This window comes from Larimichthys crocea, chromosome II (assembly GCF_000972845.2).
Source record: "Larimichthys crocea isolate SSNF chromosome II, L_crocea_2.0, whole genome shotgun sequence".
Lineage (NCBI taxonomy): Eukaryota > Metazoa > Chordata > Actinopteri > Sciaenidae > Larimichthys > Larimichthys crocea.
The window spans coordinates 3,410,627-3,418,774 of NC_040012.1; the positions used below are offsets into that span (position 1 = coordinate 3,410,627).

An 8,148-nucleotide genomic window follows, 5' to 3' on the forward strand; every position below is an offset into this window, starting at 1 on the left:
TATTTGTTGAAGGTCAGGCCAGGCTACGCGTCAGCTATCGTGAGCGTCTAAATGGCTTTTTCCGGCGTGCTCTCACTGTCGCCAGTGACTGCATTTGAATGGCTTCGCTCCGGTGTGCTTCTGAGTGTCTGGTGAGCTCGTCGCTTCGTGCGAAACGCACTCGCACCCCTCCCATGAACACCTGTAGGGCTTCTCACCTGCAAGTATCACAAGGGGATAAAGCATTAACATTTAGCCGGAAGTGCCTTTAACTTTAGAGAAAGGATATCATTGTTGAGAGATTTCTGCACATGCACCAAGGTTTTTTAAAGCGTTCTCCTTCAATACTTCTAAAACACAGAGCAGACAGTCTGCAGACATCAGTTTGTCAAGTAAAACCATCCTCATCTACTTCATTTTTCCCTCTGACAGTGTGCCATGATTGTAGTAATTTTGAGGCCTTCAATCAAAATATCAGAGGAAATCCTCGAAACACGTAACTAATATTTACATTTCTCACTTATCGTGAGTTTTACAGCGCTGATTTCAGAGAAAATCTCCAGTCCCGTCTTAAGTAGCTGCTAAGCAGATTGGTCTGGACTGCTGGGAAGTTGAAGAGAGAAAACAACTCTGTGCCTTGTGGGTCTTGAGAGCTGTGGTATGCAGCTTTAAGGAGCTGCCTCGAGTAGACGGCTTATGTAATGGTGGGGGAGAGAGAGAGCTGCAGGAAAAATAGAGACTTTCCTAACGGGCCCTAAAGGCATTAAACCATGTGGCTAACATGGTCGGCGAGAGATGCTGGAATGTGACTGCCTCTGCTAATGGCGGCACAGCTTGGCAAGAGGTCAAAGGTGACGAGGGAAAACGGCTCACATTTGAACCCCCGGACCCAACACGCTGCAAATGTCAGATTCCCATAATTTCTCTCTCTTCTTTACTTGAATGCAAACGGGCGACTTTTTTTTCGTTCCCCTTGTGAAATCTGAGAAACTGTTGATTGTTTTCAGGATCCACATCCTCCGGGTGCTGCTCAGGCCACAAAAAGCATCTCCCTCCCGCCCCCATCCTGTCTCTGCCTGTCTCCCCTCCCCCCCCCTTGCGTGAAGTCACGTCCTCTGTGTGAATTAGGTCACAGTTGAGGGCATTCCTCCTGACAAACTATTCCAAATATGTGGAGCGTTTTCAGCACTTTCAACACCCAAGTTCGCACTTTTGGGAGGTTTTCACTCTTCAGATAAGTTTGATGTTGCGAAAAAGTGGTTAAAAGCATGATGTCATAACCTGTCAGGGTTATCATCTCCCTATACACCCTGCCCTCCCTCGGTGACGGCACACTCATGGCATCTGCATGGTAGCAATAAAAACATCCTCACTGTCAAACGTCTTTACCTGTGTGCGTCGCTGGTGTGCTTTGAGGTGTTGAGCTCTTTGTGTTACACTTCCTGCATCCGTTGAAGTGCACCACTGTGCACTCGCCTCCTGCCGTCAGGCGACGCCTCCCCGCTGGTCACCCCCGACCTCTCCAGGGTCCTCTCCATGCCACCAGTCCTTATTTTCCCAGTGAGTGCAGCCACTGTCTGTATCCCACTCCACACCTGGGTGACCAGACGACTCCTTGCCCAGTCTCGGGTGAGGACGGCGGTGTGTGATGATGGCCGAGCCCAGGTCTTCGCCACCGTCTCCCAGAATGTCAGTCAAAGACGCCGGAGGAGAAGTCGAGGGTAGGGGAGGAGCTCCTCGGAGCTGTCCGGGCCTCGCTGCTGGCGTCGGAGTTGAAGCCGCCAGCGTCGAGGTGTTGGCTGTCCTGATTGTCTTCCTCCTCCTTGATGTGGGGGATCTTTGGTCCGTCACGTTCGACTTGTCCCCACAGGCGAGCATCAGCTTGCTCCACAGGTCCTCCTGGGCTCTCAATTTGAGTCCGTGGCCGAGACGTAGGGCTCGCTCTGGAGGGTACCTCTCCAGCTCGAGGCATGTCTGTGTGGAGACAAGATAGCAGTGAGGTCATGGGTGCACAGAGCCTGAGGCCTGTAACCACAACGCTCGTCCTTCAACTGGAAAGTCCCTAAAACACCCGAAAAAAGCGTGGTTTAGAACGGGGCAAGACAAACCCCGGTGTTCTTCTAACACACATGGGTTTATTTCTTAGCAGCAGCAGCAGCAGGAGGGGGGAAACGTCTGTGACGCTGTACCACCAATGGCCATGCTTCCTTCCGCCTCGCAGGAACGAGGTTAGACACAATGTCCTATGCAGAGGTTAGTCAAGTACGTTCTGAGGGTGCCCTCTGAGGCCACATCAGGGAAGATTACAGGACCACATTTCTTTCTGAGCATGCAAGAAACAAGGTGCTCTCACCCACCAACACTTGCACAGCTACGTGCGTGCACGAGTGCGTGTCGGGGTCGTCATGAAATTACATATGCTACAGAGCCCCCTCCCCTCCCTCCCTTCCTCCCACCCCATGGGTTAGGGAAGTGCTTGTAGATCTTTTAAATCTATCAATTATTAGCATAATGTGGATTTAATAATGCATTCAGAGGCATCGCTAGAAATAACATAGCACACCGGGGGACTGAGAGGAGGGGAGGTCTGGTTTCACGGGGGTCCATAAAAAGCCTGGCATGATACTGCAAGAGCCTGCTGTGGATTGTGGGCCTTTTTTTTTTTCTTTGAAAAAGGAAGTGAGAGAGCACTTCCTCAAACTCGCTGCCGTCAATGAGCCAGGCCAGATACGAAGGCCGCTGACAGGCAGGCCCTGTGCCGTTTCCTAATGAAGCAGATCGCAATTTACAGCAAATGTTATTAGAGCAGGACTGAATGGAGCGGCCGATATCCACGAATAAGGATCTGCACCAAACTCCACTTTTATTCAAGAGTTTCGCCTCTTCAGGCCTCTAGAAAAATATTCAAATGAGGCCGTCTACGGAGGGGATATCCCTCTGTGCTGCAGGTATGCAAACACAGAGCCTGTTGTTCTGACCTACGTCAGAGGATTAGAGGAGCGTGCAGACTCGGAGGTACCTCAACATGTTTTATAGAAACATTAGAAACAGCAAGAGAAGGACGAGCATCGAAACACAAGCATGGATTCAGAATTTGAATGAGCGTGGGAGGTGTCAGCAGATGATTCTGAGGAAACTTCTCACAAACACACTTTATGTCTAAAATGGGAACGCTGTGTAATCTGGTAATGAGAGAGAATGCAGTCAAGACAAATGTTTCTCGTCAGCAGTGCTGGATGAATCCCGGCGAGCTTTAAATGCCTGGGAGGGCGACTTGGCTCGAATCCCAAAGAGATCTGATAGACGGTGGATAGAAGCAGAGAGAAGAAGTGTTGCCAATTCAACTTATTTCATTTCCTAACTACGCAAACGAGAGCGACTTTCGCCCTGTCCTCGGTCTCCGGGATAAAAACTGCACCTTGTTCTGTATCCAAAGGCGCCGATTTGTCGAGCCAAACTGGAAACCGAAATCAGGACTCTCTCCCTCTGTCTGTCTGTCAGTCTGTCACTCTCTCATCTGGTGTGTGTGTGTTGTGTTACAAGAGCGCAGGAAACTGGGTCAGGAAAAATATTCTATACTAAATGATTTACCTGGAAAGGGTCGAAGAGGGCAGGCCATCTTTCCTTAAATTCTGCCACCCCAGGAGACTTGGAAACCACTTCCTGTCTTCTCCAACTGTATGTTCTGGCCATCATATCATTGATTGTCCTGGCACAGTCCTTTCTCTGACAGGCTGCAATTAGGTGAAGTCTCAGATTCTCAAGCATGTCATCTGTTTCACCATGTGGGTGTGAGGGCAGGTAATTCACCTCTGCCCTCTTTGGTTTCTTGACATTTTTAGCAGCTTTTCGCTCATCCTCTGACTTGTGACTCAGTGAGTTTACTAGGAGTTCAGGGCTTTCCAGTGCTTTCCGTTTTGTCCGATAGTTTCCACATTTGTACTTCAGGCTTTGCTGCCACGCATAAAGGCCAACTCACACCGGACGCGGAACGGAAGTGGAACGGCACCGCCGCGGTCACCGTAGCAAATAGAATCCAGTCTAGTCAATGAGAGCACTCACACCGGCCGCTGATCAGACGCGGATCAGAAGCGTCCCAGAAGCGGCTCTCCGCGCCACGGCGCAAGCCTTCCGCAGGATTTCTATTTCTTCCGCGAGCCGCGGCTAAACCTCGTAAATTTCAACAGAGCACTGTGCACCAGACAGGAAACCGGGCCTTGAATTAACGTAATAAACTTCCGCCCCCTTTCAAAATAAAACACAATACTCAGTTCATGTAGCTTTTTACAACTTCACATCAACGTGACGTCACGACCGGTGGCACCAGGTGATCAAAGATCGATCAAAGGGTCTCAACGAGAGACTAATTGTTGAAGTGGAACTTCACACAATCATTTATGACACAACAGATGCTTTTTATAATCTCCTCCATGTCGGAGAAGCAAAGTCAGCTGTTTGTTGTTGTTGTTTTCTTTATACACTGTTTATCGCGGGGTCTCGGGTATGTCCAGGATTGTCGCGTGATCTCGTGATCTCGCGTGAATACGGCCGGCTCGCTCCGCTGCCGTTCCGCGGCTGATCCGCGTCCGGTGTGAGTTGACGCCGGGCAAAGTACCGTTCCGCTTCCGTTCCGCGTTCGGTGTGAGTCCCGTGTAAGTCCCGTGTAAGTTCCATTAAAAGATCCGGGCTCCTTCAAGCAGGGATGCTTCTCTACTAGTGCCTGTGCCACCGCAGATCTCTGGTTCAAGCTTTTCACGCTGTGAGAATAAAGCTTCATTTGTCGTCGTCGGTTTGGAATACCGGTGATCCGGGGGGACTCAAGGCCAACTCACACCGAACGTGGAACGGAGCGGAACGGCAGCGGAGCGAGCCGGCCGTATTCACGCGAGAATCCTGGACATACCCGAGACCCCGCGAAAACAGTGTATAAAGAAAACAACAACAACAAACGCTGACTTTGCTTCTCCGACTGGAGCAGATTATTAAAAGCATTGTTGTGTCATAAATGATTGTGTGTTGTTCCACTCAACATATCTCTCGTTGAGACCCTTTGATCGATCTTTGATCACCTGGTTTCACCGGTCATGAGTCACGTTTATGTGAAGTTGTAAAAAGCTACATGAACTGGTATTGTGTTTTTTTTGAAAGGGGGCGGAAGTTTTACGTTGATTCAAGGCCCGGTTTCCTGTCTGGTGCGCAGTGCTTGTTGAAATTTACGAGGTTCAGCCGCGGCTCGCGGAAAGAAATAGAAATCCTGTGGAAAGCTCGCGCCGTGGCGCGGAGAGCCGTCTTCCTGTTCCGCGTCCGGTGTGTCAGTCCGTGTTAGATGACTTATTTCCCTTCAGCAATATGACAAACAACACTTTTTGTTCGGACTTGTCGGTCTTCTTTAATCTCACTCCATCAGTCAAAACATTATGACTAACGCTGAGCTATTATTAAGCTGGCTAACGTCTGACATACAGTACATGTGAGTAAAGAGGCTTCGCATCCCGTTGCATAAGTGTGGGTAAAGTTGAATTCATGCAGAAACAAGAGCGGCATTGACGAGTTAAAGGCAGGCGATGTGACAAACAACATATTTGGAACAGAGCACCATTGTTTGACCCATCGGCCCCGGTCGAGCGCCTCCACAACGAGTCTCTCTCTTTTGTTGGGCTCTCAGCTGTGGCACATTTGCTGCACTCAGCAGCATCCCATTTTGTTCATGGTCTGTTGAGGTTTAAGGGGACGGAGAGAGAGAGAGAGAGAGAGAGAGAGAGAGCATGTGCCGGTCTCTGTTTGCGACACGGATGATAAGTAATGAAGGGAAGAGTCATGCTTCCCTAAAGCATGGTGACTCACTGTTGACCTTTAAAAGCAGTGCAGAGGGACAATGAGTGTTTATATCGATGCTCGCTTTGTATGTGCGCTACCTCCAGCGTTGGTACATTGTCTCTAACTACATCATTAACATAACATCACATGTTACTGAGGGACACACACGGCGAAATCATCTCTCTTCCCCTGGCACTAAGCCTTCATAAAGTTGTAGCAATATTGATTTTTTTTTCCTTTACCAAAGATACAGAAGAAGAAGATTACACTTATTGATCCCTCAATTCCACTCAAGCTTTACATGTACCGGCCCCATAATCAACCACACACACACCCACATATAGAAAACACCCTGGGAACAGTTTGGTACCTTTGCTCATGGGGACCTCCGCAGTGCCCAGGATGTGAACTGGCATCCTACTGTGTCCATGCTGGACTTGAACCAACGTCTCCGATAGCCAGCAACAGCATGTTGCACAGATTAGCGGCCAGAAACCGGAAACCCGTCTTTCTCAAAACTTCAATGAACACTGTAAAACTGTAAAACATGGCCTCTTTAGCAGGAAGACTTCTGGAACGCAATTAGTGTTTCATGAGGAGACTCACCCAGGTCAGAAAACTCTGTTCCAGATATTTCACAGACCAGATTCATCAGGCTCTCCTGATGTGGATCTGCTGAGAGCTGCTGGCCGCTAGCTGCTTGAACCCTCCGTCCAGGAGCTGACGCCCTTTTCTATTTTATTCTTGCAGTGGTGAGTAGCTCCACCAGTTCTTGTGCAGTGCATTGCGGACACGTTAGCGACTAATTCAGCGGCAGAATCCTTTTTATTTTGCCTCATGCTGTCTTTTTTCAATACACGTGCCTGCAGCAACAACACATGCAGGCCTGCTCAAAATCTACACCTGACTTCCTCCCTTATCACTGCGGTGGCTTTTTGTCATGCGAGTCCAGGGCCGGTCCTAGCTATGGGCAATGTGCGGCGCCGCCCAGGGCGCATTCTCCGTGGGGGGCGCACGAACGCCCGAAAAGCAAAAAACCTCGATAATTTCGTACCGCTCATTAGTTAGCGGGCGGGCGCCCGGGAGCGGGGTGTTGACAAGGCAGAGGGGGCGTCGGACCGACCGATGGGGGCGCACGCGCATCAGGGGCGCACGGGCGGCCGTTAGGGCGCACGAGAAAATGTTTCGCCTCATGCAACTTGTATCAGTTTCAAGCAGCACCGTCGCCTCAAGAACGCGGCACGCTACCAGCTCAACGTTCTCAAAGAGACACTTTTGCCTGCAGTTCTGAAACAGCCATCGAATCGGACGGCGGCGCGTTTTTTTCTCTCGTTCGCGGGAGGTTGACGACATTGTGACTCGGATGCAAAATAGCCACGAGTCACACGACTTGTCTAGATTAGTGCAGTTGCCATGAGCTGTGACTGATGTCGGTTGCAATGCATGTGGGATGCTGGTCTGTGGACAGGATGGATCCATAGCAACAAAATAATGAGCATAAACAGCATGCAGATAACAGCAGCACTGTTCTGGCACTGCTTAGGCCTTGTTTATGTGTGTGTGTGTGTGTTTGTCCTCACACTGTATGTGGCTTCGTCTTCTACAGAGTGTGTTTGATTAATTGCATTTATTTTGCCATTTTGCTGCAGAAACATCGTTTGACACATATAAGAACAAAAACATCACATGCAGACAGAGTGGACATGAGATGTGTGGTGTGTGTGTGTGTGTGTGTTGCATGTTTATTTTAGGTTCTTTGTGTTTAAGTAGATGCTACAATCTTATCTTGTAACAGCATCCAGAATCCAACTTTAATATTCATACATAGCTGAAAAACCACATAACAAGCCAGCACGGGACATACTGTCATGGGCCACAAAGCCCTTTTGTAAAAGTGTAACCACAGAAGATGTCAGGGATCAAGCAGAGAAAACAAACCGATGCTGTTTCTCATCCCGCACCACACACACACACACTGGTTGAAACCTGCACTTGGAAACCATGCCAAAAATGGTCACTGCACTTTTTATTAGGTGTCCTAAAATTCTTGCACAGCTAATGGCTAGTTCTTAATTTGCAAACAGTGTCTAGGCCTGATTAGAAATCCACGGCTTCAATTCGGCTACAAAAAAAAATAAAAAGTGGTTTGTTGCTAGAGAAAAGAATGTCAGAAAGCACAAAAAAAATGAGTTCGGAGCCGTGACGTCGTGTGTCTACATTTCTCGATACATCGCCTCGCAAATGTATGCCATTTGGGTGGGATTACCATTTGGATGCACGAGAGAGTTGATTTTGTTTAACATATTTCAGTGTGTGGCCTCCCTCAACTGCCTGTCACTTGAATCTATCAAA

The 8,148-nt window shown here is 49.0% G+C and overlaps 1 pseudogene; it reads right to left on the reverse strand.

The window, feature by feature from the left end:
- Window positions 1-72: 72 nt before the first annotated feature.
- On the reverse strand, window positions 73-3,672 carry LOC113748306 (Krueppel-like factor 6; annotated as a pseudogene).
- Between the last annotated feature and the right edge of the window lie 4,476 nt (window positions 3,673-8,148).